Consider the following 25,849-nt stretch of genomic DNA (forward strand, 5'->3'; position numbering starts at 1 on the left):
TAGGACGCTTAGTTTAGGAGATATGGGCAAAAGAAGTTTTTCATATAAAAATTTCAATTTTTTTAGGTTTTGGGTGGATTTTTCAATTTTTTGGGGGTGGTCACGAATTAAAGTCCTTTTCGCTCTAGGACGCATATTTAAGGAGATATGGGCAAAAGAAGTTTTTCATATAAAAATTTCAATTTTTTTAGGTTTTGGGTGGATTTTTCAATTTTTTGAGGGTGGTCACGAATTAAAGTCCTTTTCGCTCTAGGACGCTTAGTTTAGGAGATATGGGCAAAAGAAGTTTTTCATATAAAAATTTCAATGTTTTTAGGTTTTGGGTGGATTTTTCAAATTTTTGGGGGTGGTCACGAATTAAAGTCCTTTTCGCTCTAGGACGCTTAGTTTAGGAGATATGGGCAAAAGAAGTTTTTCATATAAAAATTTAAATTTTTTTAGGTTTTGGGTGGATTTTTCAATTTTTTGAGGGTGGTCATGAATTAAAGTCCTTTTCGCTCTAGGACGCATATTTAAGGAGATATGGGCAAAAGAAGTTTTTCATATAAAAATTTCAATTTTTTTAGGTTTTGGGTGGATTTTTCAATTTTTTGGGGGTGGTCACGAATTAAAGTCCTTTTCGCTCTAGGACGCATATTTAAGGAGATATGGGCAAAAGAAGTTTTTCATATAAAAATTTAAATTTTTTTAGGTTTTGGGTGGATTTTTCAATTTTTTGAGGGTGGTCACGAATTAAAGTCCTTTTCGCTCTAGGACGCTTAGTTTAGGAGATATGGGCAAAAGAAGTTTTTCATATAAAAATTTAAATTTTTTTAGGTTTTGGGTGGATTTTTCAATTTTTTGAGGGTGGTCACGAATTAAAGTCCTTTTCGCTCTAGGACGCTTAGTTTAGGAGATATGGGCAAAAGAAGTTTTTCATATAAAAATTTCAATTTTTTTAGGTTTTGGGTGGATTTTTCAATTTTTTGGGGGTGGTCACGAATTAAAGACCTTTTCGCTCTAGGACGCTTAGTTTAGGAGATATGGGCAAAAGAAGTTTTTCATATAAAAATTTCAATTTTTTTAGGTTTTGGGTGAATTTTTTAATTTTTTGAGGGTGGTCACGAATTAAAGTCCTTTTCGCTCTAGGGCGCATATTTAAGGAGATATGGGCAAAAGAAGTTTTTCATATAAAAATTTCAATTTTTTTAGGTTTTGGGTGGATTTTTCAATTTTTTGGGGGTGGTCACGAATTAAAGTCCTTTTCGCTCTAGGACGCTTAGTTTAGGAGATATGGGCAAAAGAAGTTTTTCATATAAAAATTTAAATTTTTTTAGGTTTTGGGTAGATTTTTCAATTTTTTGAGGTTGGTCACGAATTAAAGTCCTTTTCGCTCTAGGGCGCATATTTAAGGAGATATGAGCAAAAGAAGTTTTTCATATAAAAATTTAAATTTTTTTAGGTTTTGGGTGGATTTTTCAATTTTTTGAGGGTGGTCACGAATTAAAGTCCTTTTCGCTCTAGGACGCTTAGTTTAGGAGATATGGGCAAAAGAAGTTTTTCATATAAAAATTTCCATTTTTTAAGGCTTTGGGTGGATTTTTCAATTTTTTGGGGGTGGTCACGAATTAAAGTCCTTTTCGTTCTAAGACGCTTAGTTTAGGAGATATGGGCAAAAGAAGTTTTTCATATAAAAATTTAATTTTTTTTAGGTTTTGGGTGGATTTTTCAATTTTTTGAGGGTGGTCACGAATTAAAGTCCTTTTCGCTCTAGGACGCTTAGTTTAGGAGATATGGGCAAAAGAAGTTTTTCATATAAAAATTTAAATTTTTTTAGGTTTTGGGTGGATTTTTCAATTTTTGGGGGGTGGTCACGAATTAAAGTCCTTTTCGCTCTAGGACGCTTAGTTAAGGAGATATGGGCAAAAGAAGTTTTTCATATAAAAATTTCAATTTTTTTAGGTTTTGGGTGGATTTTTCAATTTTTTGAGGGTGGTCACGAATTAAAGTCCTTTTCGCTCTAGGGCGCATATTTAAGGAGATATGGGCAAAAGAAGTTTTTCATATAAAAATTTCAATTTTTTTAGGTTTTGGGTGGATTTTTCAATGTTTTGGGGGTGGTCACGAATTAAAGTCCTTTTCGCTCTAGGACGCTTAGTTTAGGAGATATGGGCAAAAGAAGTTTTTCATATAAAAATTTAAATTTTTTTAGGTTTTGGGTAGATTTTTAAATTTTTTGAGGTTGGTCACGAATTAAAGTCCTTTTCGCTCTAGGGCGCATATTTAAGGAGATATGAGCAAAAGAAGTTTTTCATATAAAAATTTAAATTTTTTTAGGTTTTGGGTGGATTTTTCAATTTTTTGAGGGTGGTCACGAATTAAAGTCCTTTTCGCTCTAGGACGCTTAGTTTAGGAGATATGGGCAAAAGAAGTTTTTCATATAAAAATTTCCATTTTTTAAGGCTTTGGGTGGATTTTTCAATTTTTTGGGGGTGGTCACGAATTAAAGTCCTTTTCGTTCTAAGATGCTTAGTTTAGGAGATATGGGCAAAAGAAGTTTTTCATATAAAAATTTAATTTTTTTTAGGTTTTGGGTGGATTTTTCAATTTTTTGAGGGTGGTCACGAATTAAAGTCCTTTTCGCTCTAGGACGCTTAGTTTAGGAGATATGGGCAAAAGAAGTTTTTCATATAAAAATTTAAATTTTTTTAGGTTTTGGGTGGATTTTTCAATTTTTGGGGGGTGGTCACGAATTAAAGTCCTTTTCGCTCTAGGACGCTTAGTTAAGGAGATATGGGCAAAAGAAGTTTTTCATATAAAAATTTCAATTTTTTTAGGTTTTGGGTGGATTTTTCAATTTTTTGAGGGTGGTCACGAACAGGGATCCGGAGCGGAGCGGAGCGTGGAGCGGAGCGGAGCAAGCCCTTTTTTTCCGGAGCGGGAGCGGAGCGGGAGCGGCATTTCTAAAATCCGGAGCGGAGCGGGAGCGGAGCGGTTTCCAAATGAAAAACCGCTCCGCTCCGAATAAAATATTACTTGAATGAAATGTGTAACTTTGAAATTACACTGTGTAGGTAATTTCAAATATAGCTAGTACTTAGAGTAGTATGAGTAAATGTTTAAAATGTACGATATGTATTTTTGTACGTACGTACATTGGGGAAAACACAACGTGTTTTTTTAGTATTTGTTTTCAAAAACGGCAAATGTCAAAATATATCTCTAGTATGTGTTGTAAAAGTAACAACAGTACTTTCGATCAATTTCATCCCGTATTACTACAAAGATGTTTGTAATGAACGTCAAATAAATGCAATTAAACGATCTTATTTATATTTAATTTTTTAGTTTTCTACACTGAAAAAAATATTGTCGTGAAGTCAAAGATTTCATGTCCTTAAAATAAGAATGCAAATTTTGCTTAACATGGAAGACGCATTTCTCTAAAATAAAATTTTTTTTCCTTGTCCAAAAGTCAATAAACTTTTGAATGAAGTTGTAATTGTCCTTATAATTAAGTGATTTTACTTAAAAATTTGTATCATAACATGAAAGATAAAATTTTTGAGGTAAGGTCAACGTGACTTTAATAATTAAGGAAAATTCTTTAAAATTAATAAAATTGTTTTTAATTTGTTTCCTTTTTGCATCTTGCCTACAAAGCAAAAAATCGTTAAAAAATAAGACATGTTTTTCAACACTTTATTTTAAAGACGCTTTTTACTTGAAACATAGCATAATTTCTACTGGAAGTCGAGTCTTAATATGGGGAATAAAATGGTCGTTAACTCGTTTTTAAAGGATTTTGATAACAACTGACGAAAAAATCTAAAAAAATGAAAAATTAACATTTGCATCCTAGAAGCAAGTACATAACCCCCAAATTTAAAAGATAATTGCGTCTTTAAAGTATCCTTACTTGTATTCTCCGCATCTTTGGCTCGGAATTAATACCCAAACTGTTAAAGTAAAGACAAAATCTTTGGAACCGGGCATGCTTTTTTTCAGAGTAAGGACATTCATATTTGCTTTACTATTGTACTATATCCTAGCATTCTTTTATTTCTGATATTAGTTCTCGAAAATTTAATTAAAATTATGGATAGTTTCAATTTTGGTTGAAAAATGTGCGCATATATATTGAAAACTAATGACTTCATTTGTATTATTGCACGTTATCTTCTTTTTTGAGAACGAACATTTCTTAAAAACGCTGTTCGAAAATGTATTTTTACAATAAAGGGGAAAAAAAGCGAAATTAAGTAACACTAGATCTGAGTAAGAATATTCGTAGGTATACCACGGACTGATGTCGATGGAGGTTGTTGCAAACATAAACATACACACACACATTACAAATATAACAAAACCTCTTCTCTACGTCTGTTGCAAAACAAAAAAAAAAAGAAACTTTCGGAGAGTAGTTACTTCTACTCTGTGTATAGACTTTCAATTCCAATCAGCGTTGCCGTTTTGGTCCGATCGGACCAAAATTGGTCCAAAAGATTTCTAATTTTTAAATTTGGTCCGATGGTCGGACCAAACAGAATTTGGTCCATTTTGGTCCATTTTCATAAATTTGGTTTCTATCACATATTAAATAGTACATGGTGCACCGCAAAGAATATTGTCGGGAGGCCAAATATTTCACATGCTTAAAATACGAATACGAATTTTGCTTAGAATAGAAGACGTATTTCTCTGAAATAAAGTTTTTTCCTTGTCTAAAAGTCTCTAAACTTTTCAAATAAGGCTGTTTGTCCTTATAGCTAAGTGATTCGACATAAAAATGTGTATCCTAACATGAATGAACATTTCGTTTTAATGAAGTCAAAATGGATTTAATATTTCTGAAAAAATCTTCAAAATTAATAAAATGTTTCAACACATTGTTTTAAAGTCATTATACCCTAAACCACATAGTGGTTAGTGTATATTAAGTTTGATCTGCCAAAAAATGTGCCTACCAGAAATATTGATTTTAGACCCCATAAAATATATACCGAATCACCTCCTGAGTCGATCTAGCGCTTGGTGTCCGTCCGTCTGTCCATGTATTTGTTGTTCACAGGATTCCGGTCGCAATTATTAATCGATTTCGATGAAATTTGGTACAGGGAGTTTTTTGGGCACAAGGACGAACGCTATTGAATTTGGAAGAAATCGGATCAAATTTAGATATAGCTCCCATATATATGTATCGCCCGATTTCGACAAATGGGGTCACGCTGTGCCCCCATAAAATAAAACTCAATCGAACAAATAATACAATGTTTGTACTATAATTTTCTCGAAGAGGAGCGGAGCGGAGCGTGGAGCGGAGCGGAGCGATTTTTTTTTTCTCGGAGCGGAGCGTGGAGCGGAGCGATTTATTTTTCTCCGGAGCGGGAGCGGAGCGGAGCGAAAAAAATGGACCGCTCCGGATCCCTGGTCACGAATTAAAGTCCTTTTCGCTCTAGGACGCTTAGTTTAGGAGATATGGGCAAAAGAAGTTTTTCATATAAAAATTTCATTTTTTTTAGGTTTTGGGTGGATTTTTCAATTTTTTGGGGGTGGTCACGAATTAAAGTCCTTTTCGCTCTAGGACGCATATTTAAGGAGGTATGGGCAAAAGAAGTTTTTCATATAAAAATTTCAATTTTTTTAGGTTTTGGGTGGATTTTTCAATTTTTTGAGGGTGGTCACGAATTAAAGTCCTTTTCGCTCTAGGACGCATATTTAAGGAGATATGGGCAAAAGAAGTTTTTCATATAAAAGTTTCAATTTTTTTAGGTTTTGGGTGGATTTTTCAATTTTTTGAGGGTGGTCACGAATTAAAGTCCTTTTCGCTCTAGGACGCATATTTAAGGAGATATGGGCAAAAGAAGTTTTTCATATAAAAGTTTCAATTTTTTTAGGTTTTGGGTGGATTTTTAAATTTTTTGAGGGTGGTCACGAATTAAAGTCCTTTTCGCTCTAGGACGCATATTTAAGGAGATATGGACAAAAGAAGTTTTTCATATAAAAATTTCAATTTGTTTAGGTTTTGGGTGGATTTGTCAATTTTTTGGGGGTGGTCACGAATTAAAGTCCTTTTCGCTCTAGGACGCTTAGTTTAGGAGATATGGGCAAAAGAAGTTTTTCATATAAAAATTGCAATTTTTTTAGGTTTTGGGTGGATTTTTCAATTTTTTGAGGGTGATCACGAATTAAAGTCCTTTTCGCTCTAGGACGCATATTTAAGGAGGTATGGGCAAAAGAAGTTTTTCATATAAAAAGTTAAATTTTTTTAGGTTTTGGGTGGATTTTTCAATTTTTTGAGGGTGGTCATGAATTAAAGTCCTTTTCGCTGTAGGACGCATATTTAAGGAGATATGGGCAAAAGAAGTTTTTCATATAAAAATTTCAATTTTTTTAGGTTGTGGGTGGATTTTTCAATTTTTTGGGGGTGGTCACGAATTAAAGTCCTTTTCGCTCTAGGACGCATATTTAAGGAGATATGGACAAAAGAAGTTTTTCATATAAAAATTTAAATTTTTTTAGGTTTTGGGTGGATTTTTTAATTTTTTGAGGGTGGTCACGAATTAAAGTCCTTTTCGCTCTAGGACGCTTAGTTTAGGAGATATGGGAAAAAGAAGTTTTTCATATAAAAATTTAATTTTTTTTAGGTTTTGGGTGGATTTTTCAATTTTTTGAGGGTGGTCATGAATTAAAGTCCTTTTCGCTCTAGGACGCTTAGTTTAGGAGATATGGGCAAAAGAAGTTTTTCATATAAAAATTTAAATTTTTTTAGGTTTTGGGTGGATTTTTCAATTTTTTGGGGGTGGTCACGAATTAAAGTCCTTTTCGGTCTAGGACGCTTAGTTTAGGAGATATGGGCGAAAGAAGTTTTTCTTATAAAAATTTCAATTTTTTTTAGGTTTTGGGTGGATTTTTTAATTTTTTGAGGGTGGTCACGAATTAAAGTCCTTTTCGCTCTAGGACGCTTAGTTTAGGAGATATGGGCAAAAGAAGTTTTTCATATAAAAATTTCAATTTTTTTAGGTTTTGGGTGGATTTTTCAATTTTTTGAGGGTGGTCACGAATTAAAGTCCTTTTCGCTCTAGGACGCATATTTAAGGAGATATGGGCAAAAGAAGTTTTTCATATAAAAATTTAAATTTTTTTTAGTTTTTGGGTGGATTTTTCAATTTTTTGAGGGTGGTCACGAATTAAAGTCCTTTTCGCTCTAGGACGCATATTTAAGGAGATATGGGCAAAAGAAGTTTTTCATATAAAAATTTCAATTTTTTTAGGTTTTGGGTGGATTTTTCAATTTTTTGAGGGTGGTCACGAATTAAAGTCCTTTTCGCTCTAGGACGCATATTTAATGAGATATGGGCAAAAGAAGTTTTTCATATAAAAATTTCAATTTTTTAGGTTTTGGGTGGATTTTTCAATTTTTTGAGGGTGGTCACGAATTAAAGTCCTTTTCGCTCTAGGACGCATATTTAAGGAGATATGGGCAAAAGAAGTTTTTCATATAAAAATTTCAATTTTTTTAGGTTTTGGGTGGATTTTTCAATTTTTTGAGGGTGGTCACGAATTAAAGTCCTTTTCGCTCTAGGACGCATATTTAAGGAGATATGGGCAAAAGAAGTTTATCATATAAAAATTTCAATTTTTTTAGGTTTTGGGTGGATTTTTCAATTTTTTGGGGGTGGTCACGAATTAAAGTCCTTTTCGCTCTAGGACGCTTAGTTTAGGAGATAAGGACAAAAGAAGTTTTTCATATAAAAATTTAAATTTTTTTAGGTTTTGGGTGGATTTTTCAATTTTTTGAGGGTGGTCACGAATTAAAGTCCTTTTCGCTCTAGGACGCTTAGTTTAGGAGATATGGGCAAAAGAAGTTTTTCATATAAAAATTTCAATTTTTGTAGGTTTTGGGTGGATTTTTCAATTTTTTGAGGGTGGTCATGAATTAAAGTCCTTTTCGCTCTAGGACGCATATTTAAGGATATATGGGCAAAAGAAGTTTTTGATATAAAAATTTCAATTTTTTTAGGTTTTGGGTGGATTTTTCAATTTTTTTAGGGTGGTCATGAATTAAAGTCCTTTTCGCTCTAGGACGATTAGTTTAGGAGATATGGGCAAAAGAAGTTTTTCATATAAAAATTTCAATTTTGTTAGGTTTTGGGTGGATTTTTCAATTTTTTGAGGGTGGTCACGAATTAAAGTCCTTTTCGCTCTAGGGCGCATATTTAAGGAGATGTGGGCAAAATAAGTTTTTCATATAAAAATTTCAATTTTTTAGGTTTTGGGTGGATTTTTCAATTTTTTTGGGGTGGTCACGAATTAAAGTCCTTTTCGCTCTAGGACGCATATTTAAGGAGATATGGGCAAAAGAAGTTTTTCATATAAAAATTTCAATTTTGTTAGGTTTTGGGTGGATTTTTCAATTTTTTGAGGGTGGTCACGAATTAAAGTCCTTTCGCTCTAGGACGCATATTTAAGGAGATATGTGCAAAAGAAGTTTTTCATATAAAAATTTCAATTTTTTTTAGGTTTTGGGTGGATTTTTTAATTTTTTGAGGGTGGTCACGAATTAAAGTCCTTTTCGCTCTAGGACGCATATTTAAGGAGATATGGGCAAAAGAAGTTTTTCATATAAAAATTTCAATTTTTTTAAGTTTTGGGTGGATTTGTCAATTTTTTGGGGGTGGTCACGAATTAAAGTCCTTTTCGCTCTAGGACGCTTAGTTTAGGAGATATGGGCAAAAGAAGTTTTTCATATAAAAATTTCAATTTTTTTAGGTTTTGGGTGGATTTTTCAATTTTTTGGGGGTGGTCACGAATTAAAGTCCTTTTCGCTCTAGGACGCTTAGTTTAGGAGATATGGGCAAAAGAAGTTTTTCATATAAAAATTTCAATTTTTTTAGGTTTTGGGTGGATTTTTCAATTTTTTGAGGGTGGTCACGAATTAAAGTCCTTTTCGCTCTAGGACGCTTAGTTTAGGAGATATGGGCAAAAGAAGTTTTTCATATAAAAATTTCAATTTTTTTAGGTTTTGGGTGGATTTTTGAATTTTTTGAGGGTGGTCATGAATTAAAGTCCTTTTCGCTCTAGGACGCATATTTAAGGAGATATGGGCAAAAGAAGTTTTTCATATAAAAATTTAAATCTTTTTTTGGGTTTTGGGTGGATTTTTCAATTTTTTGAGGGTGTTCACGAATTAAAGTCCTTTTCGCTCTAGGACGCATATTTAAGGAGATATGGGCAAAAGAAGTTTTTCATATAAAAATTTCAATTTTTTTAGGTTTTGGGTGGATTTTTCAATTTTTTGGGGGTGGTCACGAATTAAAGTCCTTTTCGCTCTAGGACGCTTAGTTTAGGACATATGGGCAAAAGAAGTTTATCATATAAAAATTTCAATTTTTTTAGGTTTTGGGTGGATTTTTCAATTTTTTGAGGGTGGTCACGAATTAAAGTCCTTTTCGCTCTAGGACGCATATTTAAGGAGATATGGACAAAAAAAGTTTTTCATATAAAAATTTCAATTTTTTTAGGTTTTGGGTGGATTTTTCAATTTTTTGCTTTTCGCTCTAGGACGCTTAGTTTAGGAGATATGGGCAAAAGAAGTTTTTCATATAAAAATTTCAATTTTTTTAGGTTTTGGGTGGATTTTTCAATTTTTTGAGGGTGGTCACGAATTAAAGTCCTTTTCGCTCTAGGACGCTTAGTTTAGGAGATATGGGCAAAAGAAGTTTTTCATATAAAAATTTCAATTTTTTTAGGTTTTGGGTGGATTTTTCAATTTTTTGGGGGTGGTCACGAATTAAAGTCCTTTTCGCTATAGGACGCTTAGTTTAGGAGATATGGGCAAAAGAAGTTTTTCATATAAAAATTTCAATTTTTTTAGGTTTTGGGTGGATTTTTCAATTTTTTGAGTGTGGTCACGAATTAAAGTCCTTTTCGCTCTAGGACGCATATTTAAGGAGATATGGACAAAAGAAGTTTTTCATATAAAAATTTAAATTTTTTTTTTTGGGTGGATTTTTCAATTTATGAGGGTGGTCACGAATTAAAGTCCTTTTCGCTCTAGGACGCTTAGTTTAGGAGATATGGGCAAAAGAAGTTTTTCATATAAAAATTTAAATCTTTTTTTGGGTTTTGGGTGGATTTTTCAATTTTTTGAGGGTGGTCACGAATTAAAGTCCTTTTCGCTCTAGGACGCATATTTAAGGAGATATGGGCAAAAGAAGTTTTTCATATAAAAATTTCAATTTTTTTAGGTTTTGGGTGGATTTTTCAATTTTTTGGGGGTGGTCACGAATTAAAGTCCTTTTCGCTCTAGGACGCTTAGTTTAGGACATATGGGCAAAAGTAGTTTTTCATATAAAAATTTAAATTTTTTTAGGTTTTGGGTGGATTTTTCAATTTTTTGAGGGTGGTCACGAATTAAAGTCCTTTTCGCTCTAGGACGCATATTTAAGGAGATATGGACAAAAAAAGTTTTTCATATAAAAATTTAAATTTTTTAGGTTTTGGGTTTTTTTTTCAATTTTTTGAGGGTGGTCACGAATTAAAGTCCTTTTCGCTCTAGGACGCTTAGTTTAGGAGATATGGGCAAAAGAAGTTTTTCATAAAAAAATTTAAATTTTTTTAGGTTTTGGGTGGATTTTTCAATTTTTTGGGGGTGGTCACGAATTAAAGTCCTTTTCGCTCTAGGGCGCATATTTAAGGAGATATAGGCAAAAGAAGTTTTTCATATAAAAATTTCAAGTTTTTTAGGTTTTGGGTGGATTTTTCAATTTTTTGAGGGTGGTCACGAATTAAAGTCCTTTTCGCTCTAGGACGCATATTTAAGGAGATATGGGCAAAAGAAGTTTTTCATATAAAAATTTCAATTTTTATAGGTTTTGGGTGGATTTTTAAATTTTTTGAGGGTGGTCACGAATTAAAGTCCTTTTCGCTCTAGGACGCTTAGTTTAGGAGATATGGGCAAAAGAAGTTTTTCATATAAAAATTTCAATTTTTTTAGGTTTTGGGTGGATTTTTCAATTTTTTGGGGGTGGTCACGAATTAAAGTCCTTTTCGCTCTAGGACGCATATTTAATGAGATATGGGCAAAAGAAGTTTTTCATATAAAAATTTAAATTTTTTTAGGTTTTGGGTGGATTTTTCAATTTTTTGAGGGTGGTCATGAATTAAAGTCCTTTTCGCTCTAGGACGCTTAGTTTAGGAGATATGGGCAAAAGAAGTTTTTCATATAAAAATTTCAATTTTTTTTAGGTTTTGGGTGGATTTTTTAATTTTTTGAGGGTGGTCACGAATTAAAGTCCTTTTCGCTCTAGGACGCATATTTAAGGAGATATGGGCAAAAGAAGTTTTTCATATAAAAATTTCAATTTTTTTAGGTTTTGGGTGGATTTTTCAATTTTTTGGGGGTGGTCACGAATTAAAGTCCTTTTCGCTCTAGGACGCTTAGTTTAGGAGATATGGGCAAAAGAAGTTTTTCATATAAAAATTTCAATTTTTTTAGGTTTTGGGTGGATTTTTCAATTTTTTTGGGGGTGGTCACGAATTAAAGTCCTTTTCGCTCTAGGACGCTTAGTTTAGGAGATATGGGCAAAAGAAGTTTTTCATATAAAAATTTCAATTTTTTTAGGTTTTGGGTGGATTTTTCAATTTTTTGAGGGTGGTCACGAATTAAAGTCCTTTTCGCTCTAGGACGCATATTTAAGGAGATATGGACAAAAGAAGTTTTCATATAAAAATTTAAATTTTTTTAGGTTTTGGGTGGATTTTTCAATTTTTTGAGGGTGGTCACGAATTAAAGTCCTTTTCGCTCTAGGACGCTTAGTTTAGGAGATATGGGCAAAAGAAGATTTTCATATAAAAATTTAAATTTTTTTAGGTTTTGGGTGGATTTTTCAATTTTTTGAGGGTGGTCACGAATTAAAGTCCTTTTCGCTCTAGGACGCATATTTAAGGAGATATGGGCAAAAAAAGTTTTTCATATAAAATTTCAATTTTTTTAGGTTTTGGGTGGATTTTTCAATTTTTTGGGGGTGGTCACGAATTAAAGTCCTTTTCGCTCTAGGACGCTTAGTTTAGGAGATATGGGCAAAAGAAGTTTTTCATATAAAAATTTCAATTTTTTAGGTTTTGGGTGGATTTTTCAATTTTTTGAGGGTGGTCATGAATTAAAGTCCTTTTCGCTCTAGGACGCATATTTAAGGAGATATGGGCAAAAGAAGTTTTTCATATAAAAATTTCAATTTTTTTAGGTTTTGGGTGGATTTTTCAATTTTTTGAGGGTGGTCATGAATTAAAGTCCTTTTCGCTCTAGGACGCTTAGTTTAGGAGATATGGGCAAAAGAAGTTTTTCATATAAAAATTTAAATTTTTTTAGGTTTTGGGTGGATTTTTTAATTTTTTGAGGGTGGTCACGAATTAAAGTCCTTTTCGCTCTAGGGCGCATATGTAAGGAGATATGGGCAAAAGAAGTTTTTCATATAAAAATTTCAATTTTTTTAGGTTTTGGGTGGATTTTTCAATTTTTTGAGGGTGGTCACGAATTAAAGTCCTTTTCGCTCTAGGGCGCATATTTAAGGAGATATGGGCAAAAGAAGTTTTTCATATAAAAATTTCAATTTTTTTAGGTTTTGGGTGGATTTTTCAATTTTTTGAGGGTGGTCACGAATTAAAGTCCTTTTCGCTCTAGGACGCTTAGTTTAGGAGATATGGGCAAAAGAAGATTTTCATATAAAAATTTAAATTTTTTTAGGTTTTGGGTGGATTTTTCAATTTTTTGAGGGTGGTCACGAATTAAAGTCCTTTTCGCTCTAGGACGCATATTTAAGGAGATATGGGCAAAAGAAGTTTTTCATATAAAAATTTCAATATTTTAGGTTTTGGGTGGATTTTTCAATTTTTTGAGGGTGGTCACGAATTAAAGTCCTTTTCGCTCTAGGACGCATATTTAAGGAGATATGGGCAAAAGAAGTTTTTCATATAAAAATTTCAATTTTTTAGGTTTTGGGTGGATTTTTCAATTTTTTGAGGGTGGTCACGAATTAAAGTCCTTTTCGCTCTAGGACGCTTAGTTTAGGAGATATGGGCAAAAGAAGTTTTTCATATAAAAATTTCAATTTTTTTAGGTTTTGGGTGGTTTTTTCAATTTTTTGGGGGTGGTCACGAATTAAAGTCCTTTTCGCTCTAGGACGCATATTTAAGGAGATATGGGCAAAAGAAGTTTTTCATATAAAAATTTAAATTTTTTTAGGTTTTGGGTGGATTTTTCAATTTTTTGAGGGTGGTCATGAATTAAAGTCCTTTTCGCTCTAGGACGCATATTTAAGGAGATATGGGCAAAATAAGTTTTTCATATAAAAATTTCAATTTTTTTAGGTTTTGGGTGGATTTTTCAATTTTTTGGGGGTGGTCACGAATTAAAGTCCTTTTCGCTCTAGGACGCTTAGTTTAGGAGATATGGGCAAAAGAAGTTTTTCATATAAAAATTTCATTTTTTTTTAAGTTTTGGGTGGATTTTTCAATTTTTTGAGGGTGGTCACGAATTAAAGTCCTTTTCGCTCTAGGACGCATATTTAAGGAGATATGTGCAAAAGAAGTTTTTCATATAAAAATTTCAATTTTTTTTAGGTTTTGGGTGGATTTTTTAATTTTTTGAGGGTGGTCACGAATTAAAGTCCTTTTCGCTCTAGGACGCATATTTAAGGAGATATGGGCAAAAGAAGTTTTTCATATAAAAATTTCAATTTTTTTAGGTTTTGGGTGGATTTTTCAATTTTTTGGGGGTGGTCACGAATTAAAGTCCTTTTCGCCCTAGGACGCTTAGTTTAGGAGATATGGGCAAAAGAAGTTTTTCATATAAAAATTTCAATTTTTTTAGGTTTTGGGTGGATTTTTCAATTTTTTGGGGGTGGTCACGAATTAAAGTCCTTTTCGCTCTAGGACGCTTAGTTTAGGAGATATGGGCAAAAGAAGTTTTTCATATAAAAATTTCAATTTTTTTAGGTTTTGGGTGGATTTTTCAATTTTTTGAGGGTGGTCACGAATTAAAGTCCTTTTCGCTCTAGGACGCATATTTAAGGAGATATGGACAAAAGAAGTTTTTCATATAAAAATTTCAATTTTTGTAGGTTTTGGGTGGATTTTTCAATTTTTTGAGGGTGGGCACGAATTAAAGTCCTTTTCGCTCTAGGACGCTTAGTTTAGGAGATATGGGCAAAAGAAGTTTTTCATATAAAAATTTAAATTTTTTTAGGTTTTGGGTGGATTTTTCAATTTTTTGAGGGTGGTCATGAATTAAAGTCCTTTTTGCTCTAGGACGCATATTTAAGGAGATATGGGCAAAAGAAGTTTTTCATATAAAAATTTAAATTTTTTTTAGGTTTTGGGTGGATTTTTCAATTTTTTGAGGGTGGTCACGAATTAAAGTCCTTTTCGCTCTAGGACGCATATTTAAGGAGATATGGGCAAAAGAAGTTTTTCATATAAAAATTTCAATTTTTTTAGGTTTTGGGTGGATTTTTCAATTTTTTGGGGGTGGTCACGAATTAAAGTCCTTTTCGCTCTAGGACGCTTAGTTTAGGAGATATGGGCAAAAGAAGTTTTTCATATAAAAATTTAAATTTTTTTAGGTTTTGGGTGGATTTTTCAATTTTTTGAGGGTGGTCACGAATTAAAGTCCTTTTCGCTCTACGACGCATATTTAAGGAGATATGGACAAAAAAGTTTTTCATATAAAAATTTCAATTTTTTTAGGTTTTGGGTGGATTTTTCAATTTTTTGGGGGTGGTCACGAATTAAAGTCCTTTTCGCTCTAGGACGCTTAGTTTAGGAGATATGGGCAAAAGAAGTTTTTCATATAAAAATTTCAATTTTTTTAGGTTTTGGGTGGATTTTTCAATTTTTTGAGGGTGGTCACGAATTAAAGTCCTTTTCGCTCTAGGACGCTTAGTTTAGGAGATATGGGCAAAAGAAGTTTTTCATATAAAAATTTCAATTTTTTTAGGTTTTGGGTGGATTTTTCAATTTTTTGGGGGTGGTCACGAATTAAAGTCGTTTTCGCTCTAGGACGCATATTTAAGGAGATATGGGCAAAAGAAGTTTTTCATATAAAAATTTAAATTTTTTTAGGTTTTGGGTGGATTTTTCAATTTTTTGAGGGTGGTCATGAATTAAAGTCCTTTTCGCTCTAGGACGCATATTTAAGGAGATATGTGCAAAAGAAGTTTTTCATATAAAAATTTCAATTTTTTTAGGTTTTGGGTGGATTTTTCAATTTTTTGGGGGTGGTCACGAATTAAAGTCCTTTTCGCTCTAGGACGCATATTTAAGGAGATATGGACAAAAGAAGTTTTTCATATAAACATTTCAATTTTTTAGGTTTTGGGTGGATTTTTCAATTTTTTGAGGGTGGTCACGAATTAAAGTTCTTTTCGCTCTAGGACGCTTAGTTTAGGAGATATGGGCAAAAGAAGTTTTTCATATAAAAATTTCAATTTTTTTAGGTTTTGGGTGGATTTTTCAATTTTTTGAGGGTGGTCACGAATTAAAGTCCTTTTCGCTCTAGGACGCATATTTAAGGAGATATGGACAAAAAAGTTTTTCATATAAAAATTTCAATTTTTTTAGGTTTTGGGTGGATTTTTCAATTTTTTGGGGGTGGTCACGAATTAAAGTCCTTTTCGCTCTAGGACGCTTAGTTTAGGAGATATGGGCAAAAGAAGTTTTTCATATAAAAATTTCAATTTTTTTAGGTTTTGGGTGGATTTTTCAATTTTTTGAGGGTGGTCACGAATTAAAGTCCTTTTCGCTCTAGGACGCTTAGTTTAGGAGATATGGGCAAAAGAAGTTTTTCATATAAAAATTTCAATTTTTTTAGGTTTTGGGTGGATTTTTCAATTTTTTGAGGGTGGTCACGAATTAAAGTCCTTTTCGCTCTAGGACGCTTAGTTTAGGAGATATGGGCAAAAGAAGTTTTTCATATAAAAATTTCAATTTTTTTAGGTTTTGGGTGGATTTTTCAATTTTTTGGGGGTGGTCACGAATTAAAGTCCTTTTCGCTCTAGGACGCATATTTAAGGAGATATGGGCAAAAGAAGGTTTTCATATAAAAATTTAAATTTTTTTAGGTTTTGGGTGGATTTTTCAATTTTTTGAGGGTGGTCATGAATTAAAGTCCTTTTCGCTCTAGGACGCATATTTAAGGAGATATGTGCAAAAGAAGTTTTTCATATAAAAATTTCAATTTTTTTAGGTTTTGGGTGGATTTTTCAATTTTTTGGGGGTGGTCACGAATTAAAGTCCTTTTCGCTCTAGGACGCATATTTAAGGAGATATGGACAAAAGAAGTTTTTCATATAAACATTTCAATTTTTTAGGTTTTGGGTGGATTTTTCAATTTTTTGAGGGTGGTCACGAATTAAAGTTCTTTTCGCTCTAGGACGCTTAGTTTAGGAGATATGGGCAAAAGAAGTTTTTCATATAAAAATTTCAATTTTTTTAGGTTTTGGGTGGATTTTTCAATTTTTTGAGGGTGGTCACGAATTAAAGTCCTTTTCGCTCTAGGACGCATATTTAAGGAGATATGGACAAAAAAGTTTTTCATATAAAAATTTCAATTTTTTTAGGTTTTGGGTGGATTTTTCAATTTTTTGGGGGTGGTCACGAATTAAAGTCCTTTTCGCTCTAGGACGCTTAGTTTAGGAGATATGGGCAAAAGAAGTTTTTCATATAAAAATTTCAATTTTTTTAGGTTTTGGGTGGATTTTTCAATTTTTTGAGGGTGGTCACGAATTAAAGTCCTTTTCGCTCTAGGACGCATATTTAAGGAGATATGGGCAAAAGAAGTTTTTCATATAAAAATTTCAATTTTTTAGGTTTTGGGTGGATTTTTCAATTTTTTGAGGGTGGTCACGAATTAAAGTCCTTTTCGCTCTAGGACGCATATTTAAGGAGATATGGGCAAAAGAAGTTTTTCATATAAAAATTTCAATTTTTTAGGTTTTGGGTGGATTTTTCAATTTTTTGAGGGTGGTCACGAATTAAAGTCCTTTTCGCTCTAGGACGCTTAGTTTAGGAGATATGGGCAAAAGAAGTTTTTCATATAAAAATTTCAATTTTTTTAGGTTTTGGGTGGTTTTTTCAATTTTTTGGGGGTGGTCACGAATTAAAGTCCTTTTCGCTCTAGGACGCATATTTAAGGAGATATGGGCAAAAGAAGTTTTTCATATAAAAATTTAAATTTTTTTAGGTTTTGGGTGGATTTTTCAATTTTTTGAGGGTGGTCATGAATTAAAGTCCTTTTCGCTCTAGGACGCATATTTAAGGAGATATGGGCAAAATAAGTTTTTCATATAAAAATTTCAATTTTTTTAGGTTTTGGGTGGATTTTTCAATTTTTTGGGGGTGGTCACGAATTAAAGTCCTTTTCGCTCTAGGACGCTTAGTTTAGGAGATATGGGCAAAAGAAGTTTTTCATATAAAAATTTCATTTTTTTTAAGTTTTGGGTGGATTTTTCAATTTTTTGAGGGTGGTCACGAATTAAAGTCCTTTTCGCTCTAGGACGCATATTTAAGGAGATATGTGCAAAAGAAGTTTTTCATATAAAAATTTCAATTTTTTTTAGGTTTTGGGTGGATTTTTTAATTTTTTGAGGGTGGTCACGAATTAAAGTCCTTTTCGCTCTAGGACGCATATTTAAGGAGATATGGGCAAAAGAAGTTTTTCATATAAAAATTTCAATTTTTTTAGGTTTTGGGTGGATTTTTCAATTTTTTGGGGGTGGTCACGAATTAAAGTCCTTTTCGCCCTAGGACGCTTAGTTTAGGAGATATGGGCAAAAGAAGTTTTTCATATAAAAATTTCAATTTTTTTAGGTTTTGGGTGGATTTTTCAATTTTTTGGGGGTGGTCACGAATTAAAGTCATTTTCGCTCTAGGACGCTTAGTTTAGGAGATATGGGCAAAAGAAGTTTTTCATATAAAAATTTCAATTTTTTTAGGTTTTGGGTGGATTTTTCAATTTTTTGAGGGTGGTCACGAATTAAAGTCCTTTTCGCTCTAGGACGCATATTTAAGGAGATATGGACAAAAGAAGTTTTTCATATAAAAATTTCAATTTTTGTAGGTTTTGGGTGGATTTTTCAATTTTTTGAGGGTGGGCACGAATTAAAGTCCTTTTCGCTCTAGGACGCTTAGTTTAGGAGATATGGGCAAAAGAAGTTTTTCATATAAAAATTTAAATTTTTTTAGGTTTTGGGTGGATTTTTCAATTTTTTGAGGGTGGTCATGAATTAAAGTCCTTTTTGCTCTAGGACGCATATTTAAGGAGATATGGGCAAAAGAAGTTTTTCATATAAAAATTTAAATTTTTTTTAGGTTTTGGGTGGATTTTTCAATTTTTTGAGGGTGGTCACGAATTAAAGTCCTTTTCGCTCTAGGACGCATATTTAAGGAGATATGGGCAAAAGAAGTTTTTCATATAAAAATTTCAATTTTTTTAGGTTTTGGGTGGATTTTTCAATTTTTTGGGGGTGGTCACGAATTAAAGTCCTTTTCGCTCTAGGACGCTTAGTTTAGGAGATATGGGCAAAAGAAGTTTTTCATATAAAAATTTAAATTTTTTTAGGTTTTGGGTGGATTTTTCAATTTTTTGAGGGTGGTCACGAATTAAAGTCCTTTTCGCTCTAGGACGCATATTTAAGGAGATATGGACAAAAAAGTTTTTCATATAAAAATTTAAATTTTTTTAGGTTTTGGGTGGATTTTTCAATTTTTTGAGGGTGGTCACGAATTAAAGTCCTTTTCGCTCTAGGACGCTTAGTTTAGGAGATATGGGCAAAAGAAGTTTTTCATATAAAAATTTCAATTTTTTTAGGTTTTGGGTGGATTTTTCAATTTTTTGAGGGTGGTCACGAATTAAAGTCCTTTTCGCTCTAGGACGCTTAGTTTAGGAGATATGGGCAAAAGAAGTTTTTCATATAAAAATTTCAATTTTTTTAGGTTTTGGGTGGATTTTTCAATTTTTTGGGGGTGGTCACGAATTAAAGTCGTTTTCGCTCTAGGACGCATATTTAAGGAGATATGGGCAAAAGAAGTTTTTCATATAAAAATTTAAATTTTTTTAGGTTTTGGGTGGATTTTTCAATTTTTTGAGGGTGGTCATGAATTAAAGTCCTTTTCGCTCTAGGACGCATATTTAAGGAGATATGTGCAAAAGAAGTTTTTCATATAAAAATTTCAATTTTTTTAGGTTTTGGGTGGATTTTTCAATTTTTTGGGGGTGGTCACGAATTAAAGTCCTTTTCGCTCTAGGACGCTTAGTTTAGGAGATATGGGCAAAAGAAGTTTTTCATATAAAAATTTCAATTTTTTTAGGTTTTGGGTGGATTTTTCAATTTTTTGAGGGTGGTCACGAATTAAAGTCCTTTTCGCTCTAGGACGCTTAGTTTAGGAGATATGGGCAAAAGAAGTTTTTCATATAAAAATTTCAATTTTTTTAGGTTTTGGGTGGATTTTTCAATTTTTTTGGGGGTGGTCACGAATTAAAGTCGTTTTCGCTCTAGGACGCATATTTAAGGAGATATGGGCAAAAGAAGTTTTTCATATAAAAATTTAAATTTTTTTAGGTTTTGGGTGGATTTTTCAATTTTTTGAGGGTGGTCATGAATTAAAGTCCTTTTCGCTCTAGGACGCATATTTAAGGAGATATGGGCAAAAGAAGTTTTTCATATAAAAATTTCAATTTTTTTAGGTTTTGGGTGGATTTTTTAATTTTTTGGGGGTGGTCACGAATTAAAGTTCTTTTCGCTCTAGGACGCTTAGTTTAGGAGATATGGGCAAAAGAAGTTTTTCATATAAAAATTTAATTTTTTTTAGGTTTTGGGTGGATTTTTCAATTTTTTGGGGGTGGTCACGAATTAAAGTCCTTTTCGCTCTAGGACGCATATTTAAGGAGATATGGGCAAAAGAAGTTTTTCATATAAAAATTTAAATTTTTTTAGGTTTTGGGTGGATTTTTCAATTTTCTGGGGGTGGTCACGAATTAAAGTCCTTTTCGCTCTAGGACGCATATTTAAGGAGATATGGGCAAAAGAAGTTTTTCATATAAAAATTTCAATTTTTTTAGGTTTTGGGTGGATTTTTCAATTTTTTGAGGGTGGTCACGAATTAAAGTCCTTTTCGCTCTAGGACGCATATTTAAGGAGATATGGGCAAAAGAAGTTTTTCATATAAAAATTTCAATTTTTTTTAGGTTTTGGGTGGATTTTTTAATTTTTTGAGGGTGGTCACGAATTTAAGTCCTTTTCGCTCTAGGACGCTTAGTTTAGGAGATATGGGCAAAAGAAGTTTTTCATATAAAAATTTAATTTTTTTTAGGTTTTGGGTGGATTTTTCAATTTTTTGAGGGTGGTCACGAATTAAAGTCCTTTTCGCTCTAGGAGGCATATTTAAGGAGATATGGGCAAAAGAAGTTTTTCATATAAAATTTTCAATTTTTTTAGGTTTTGGGTGGATTTTTCAATTTTTTGGGGGTGGTCACGAATTAAAGTCCTTTTCGCTCTAGGACGCTTAGTTTAGGAGATATGGGCAAAAGAAGTTTTTCATATAAAAATTTAATTTTTTTTAGGATTTGGGCGGATTTTTCAATTTTTTGAGGGTGGTCACGAATTAAAGTCCTTTTCGCTCTAGGACGCATATTTAAGGAGATATGGACAAAAGAAGTTTTTCATATAAAAATTTCAATTTTTTTAGGTTTTGGGTGGATTTTTCAATTTTTTGAGGGTGGTCACGAATTAAAGTCCTTTTCGCTCTAGGACGCATATTTAAGGGATATGGGCAACAGAAGTTTTTCATATAAAAATTTTAATTTTTTAGGTTTTGGGTGGATTTTTCAATTTTTTGAGGGTGGTCACGAATTAAAGTCCTTTTCGCTCTAGGACGCATATTTAAGGAGATATGGGCAAAAGAAGTTTTTCATATAAAAATTTCAAATTTTTTTAGGTTTTGGGTGGATTTTTTAATTTTTTGAGGGTGGTCACGAATTAAAGTCCTTTTCGCTCTAGGACGCATATTTAAGGAGATATGGGCAAAAGAAGTTTTTCATTTAAAAATTTCAATTTTTTTAGGTTTTGGGTGGATTTTTCAATTTTTTGGGGGTGGTCACGAATTAAAGTCCTTTCGCTCTAGGACGCTTAGTTTAGGAGATATGGGCAAAAGAAGTTTTTCATATAAAAATTTCAATTTTTTTAGGTTTTGGGTGGATTTTTCAATTTTTTGGGGGTGGTCACGAATTAAAGTCCTTTTCGCTCTAGGACGCTTAGTTTAGGAGATATGGGCAAAAGAAGTTTTTCATATAAAAATTTCAATTTTTTTAGGTTTTGGGTGGATTTTTCAATTTTTTGAGGGTGGTCATGAATTAAAGTCCTTTTCGCTCTAGGACGCATATTTAAGGAGATATGGGCAAAATAAGTTTTTCATATAAAAATTTCAATTTTTTTAGGTTTTGGGTGGATTTTTCAATTTTTTGGGGGTGGTCACGAATTAAAGTCCTTTTCGCTCTAGGACGCTTAGTTTAGGAGATATGGGCAAAAGAAGTTTTTCATATAAAAATTTCATTTTTTTTAAGTTTTGGGTGGATTTTTCAATTTTTTGAGGGTGGTCACGAATTAAAGTCCTTTTCGCTCTAGGACGCATATTTAAGGAGATATGTGCAAAAGAAGTTTTTCATATAAAAATTTCAATTTTTTTTAGGTTTTGGGTGGATTTTTTAATTTTTTGAGGGTGGTCACGAATTAAAGTCCTTTTCGCTCTAGGACGCATATTTAAGGAGATATGGGCAAAAGAAGTTTTTCATATAAAAATTTCAATTTTTTTAGGTTTTGGGTGGATTTTTCAATTTTTTGGGGGTGGTCACGAATTAAAGTCCTTTTCGCCCTAGGACGCTTAGTTTAGGAGATATGGGCAAAAGAAGTTTTTCATATAAAAATTTCAATTTTTTTAGGTTTTGGGTGGATTTTTCAATTTTTTGGGGGTGGTCACGAATTAAAGTCCTTTTCGCTCTAGGACGCTTAGTTTAGGAGATATGGGCAAAAGAAGTTTTTCATATAAAAATTTCAATTTTTTTAGGTTTTGGGTGGATTTTTCAATTTTTTGAGGGTGGTCACGAATTAAAGTCCTTTTCGCTCTAGGACGCATATTTAAGGAGATATGGACAAAAGAAGTTTTTCATATAAAAATTTCAATTTTTGTAGGTTTTGGGTGGATTTTTCAATTTTTTGAGGGTGGGCACGAATTAAAGTCCTTTTCGCTCTAGGACGCTTAGTTTAGGAGATATGGGCAAAAGAAGTTTTTCATATAAAAATTTAAATTTTTTTAGGTTTTGGGTGGATTTTTCAATTTTTTGAGGGTGGTCATGAATTAAAGTCCTTTTTGCTCTAGGACGCATATTTAAGGAGATATGGGCAAAAGAAGTTTTTCATATAAAAATTTAAATTTTTTTTAGGTTTTGGGTGGATTTTTCAATTTTTTGAGGGTGGTCACGAATTAAAGTCCTTTTCGCTCTAGGACGCATATTTAAGGAGATATGGGCAAAAGAAGTTTTTCATATAAAAATTTCAATTTTTTTAGGTTTTGGGTGGATTTTTCAATTTTTTGGGGGTGGTCACGAATTAAAGTCCTTTTCGCTCTAGGACGCTTAGTTTAGGAGATATGGGCAAAAGAAGTTTTTCATATAAAAATTTAAATTTTTTTAGGTTTTGGGTGGATTTTTCAATTTTTTGAGGGTGGTCACGAATTAAAGTCCTTTTCGCTCTAGGACGCATATTTAAGGAGATATGGACAAAAAAGTTTTTCATATAAAAATTTCAATTTTTTTAGGTTTTGGGTGGATTTTTCAATTTTTTGGGGGTGGTCACGAATTAAAGTCCTTTTCGCTCTAGGACGCTTAGTTTAGGAGATATGGGCAAAAGAAGTTTTTCATATAAAAATTTCAATTTTTTTAGGTTTTGGGTGGATTTTTCAATTTTTTGAGGGTGGTCACGAATTAAAGTCCTTTTCGCTCTAGGACGCTTAGTTTAGGAGATATGGGCAAAAGAAGTTTTTCATATAAAAATTTCAATTTTTTTAGGTTTTGGGTGGATTTTTCAATTTTTTGGGGGTGGTCACGAATTAAAGTCGTTTTCGCTCTAGGACGCATATTTAAGGAGATATGGGCAAAAGAAGTTTTTCATATAAAAATTTAAATTTTTTTAGGTTTTGGGTGGATTTTTCAATTTTTTGAGGGTGGTCATGAATTAAAGTCCTTTTCGCTCTAGGACGCATATTTAAGGAGATATGTGCAAAAGAAGTTTTTCATATAAAAATTTCAATTTTTTTAGGTTTTGGGTGGATTTTTCAATTTTTTGGGGGTGGTCACGAATTAAAGTCCTTTTCGCTCTAGGACGCATATTTAAGGAGATATGGACAAAAGAAGTTTTTCATATAAACATTTCAATTTTTTAGGTTTTGGGTGGATTTTTCAATTTTTTGAGGGTGGTCACGAATTAAAGTTCTTTTCGCTCTAGGACGCTTAGTTTAGGAGATATGGGCAAAAGAAGTTTTTCATATAAAAATTTCAATTTTTTTAGGTTTTGGGTGGATTTTTCAATTTTTTGAGGGTGGTCACGAATTAAAGTCCTTTTCGCTCTAGGACGCATATTTAAGGAGATATGGACAAAAAAGTTTTTCATATAAAAATTTCAATTTTTTTAGGTTTTGGGTGGATTTTTCAATTTTTTGAGGGTGGTCACGAATTAAAGTCCTTTTCGCTCTAGGACGCTTAGTTTAGGAGATATGGGCAAAAGAAGTTTTTCATATAAAAATTTCAATTTTTTTAGGTTTTGGGTGGATTTTTCAATTTTTTGAGGGTGGTCACGAATTAAAGTCCTTTTCGCTCTAGGACGCTTAGTTTAGGAGATATGGGCAAAAGAAGTTTTTCATATAAAAATTTCAATTTTTTTAGGTTTTGGGTGGATTTTTCAATTTTTTTGGGGGTGGTCACGAATTAAAGTCGTTTTCGCTCTAGGACGCATATTTAAGGAGATATGGGCAAAAGAAGTTTTTCATATAAAAATTTAAATTTTTTTAGGTTTTGGGTGGATTTTTCAATTTTTTGAGGGTGGTCATGAATTAAAGTCCTTTTCGCTCTAGGACGCATATTTAAGGAGATATGGGCAAAAGAAGTTTTTCATATAAAAATTTCAATTTTTTTAGGTTTTGGGTGGATTTTTTAATTTTTTGGGGGTGGTCACGAATTAAAGTTCTTTTCGCTCTAGGACGCTTAGTTTAGGAGATATGGGCAAAAGAAGTTTTTCATATAAAAATTTAATTTTTTTTAGGTTTTGGGTGGATTTTTCAATTTTTTGGGGGTGGTCACGAATTAAAGTCCTTTTCGCTCTAGGACGCATATTTAAGGAGATATGGGCAAAAGAAGTTTTTCATATAAAAATTTAAATTTTTTTAGGTTTTGGGTGGATTTTTCAATTTTCTGGGGGTGGTCACGAATTAAAGTCCTTTTCGCTCTAGGACGCATATTTAAGGAGATATGGGCAAAAGAAGTTTTTCATATAAAAATTTCAATTTTTTTAGGTTTTGGGTGGATTTTTCAATTTTTTGAGGGTGGTCACGAATTAAAGTCCTTTTCGCTCTAGGACGCATATTTAAGGAGATATGGGCAAAAGAAGTTTTTCATATAAAAATTTCAATTTTTTTTAGGTTTTGGGTGGATTTTTTAATTTTTTGAGGGTGGTCACGAATTAAAGTCCTTTTCGCTCTAGGACGCTTAGTTTAGGAGATATGGGCAAAAGAAGTTTTTCATATAAAAATTTAATTTTTTTTAGGTTTTGGGTGGATTTTTCAATTTTTTGAGGGTGGTCACGAATTAAAGTCCTTTTCGCTCTAGGAGGCATATTTAAGGAGATATGGGCAAAAGAAGTTTTTCATATAAAAATTTCAATTTTTTTAGGTTTTGGGTGGATTTTTTAATTTTTTGGGGGTGGTCACGAATTAAAGTTCTTTTCGCTCTAGGACGCTTAGTTTAGGAGATATGGGCAAAAGAAGTTTTTCATATAAAAATTTAATTTTTTTTAGGTTTTGGGTGGATTTTTCAATTTTTTGGGGGTGGTCACGAATTAAAGTCCTTTTCGCTCTAGGACGCATATTTAAGGAGATATGGGCAAAAGAAGTTTTTCATATAAAAATTTAAATTTTTTTAGGTTTTGGGTGGATTTTTCAATTTTCTGGGGGTGGTCACGAATTAAAGTCCTTTTCGCTCTAGGACGCATATTTAAGGAGATATGGGCAAAAGAAGTTTTTCATATAAAAATTTCAATTTTTTTAGGTTTTGGGTGGATTTTTCAATTTTTTGAGGGTGGTCACGAATTAAAGTCCTTTTCGCTCTAGGACGCATATTTAAGGAGATATGGGCAAAAGAAGTTTTTCATATAAAAATTTCAATTTTTTTTAGGTTTTGGGTGGATTTTTTAATTTTTTGAGGGTGGTCACGAATTAAAGTCCTTTTCGCTCTAGGACGCTTAGTTTAGGAGATATGGGCAAAAGAAGTTTTTCATATAAAAATTTAATTTTTTTTAGGTTTTGGGTGGATTTTTCAATTTTTTGAGGGTGGTCACGAATTAAAGTCCTTTTCGCTCTAGGAGGCATATTTAAGGAGATATGGGCAAAAGAAGTTTTTCATATAAAAATTTCAATTTTTTTAGGTTTTGGGTGGATTTTTCAATTTTTTGGGGGTGGTCACGAATTAAAGTCCTTTTCGCTCTAGGACGCTTAGTTTAGGAGATATGGGCAAAAGAAGTTTTTCATATAAAAATTTAATTTTTTTTAG

Source organism: Haematobia irritans, chromosome 4, assembly GCF_050003625.1.
Source record: "Haematobia irritans isolate KBUSLIRL chromosome 4, ASM5000362v1, whole genome shotgun sequence".
Classification (NCBI taxonomy): domain Eukaryota; kingdom Metazoa; phylum Arthropoda; class Insecta; order Diptera; family Muscidae; genus Haematobia; species Haematobia irritans.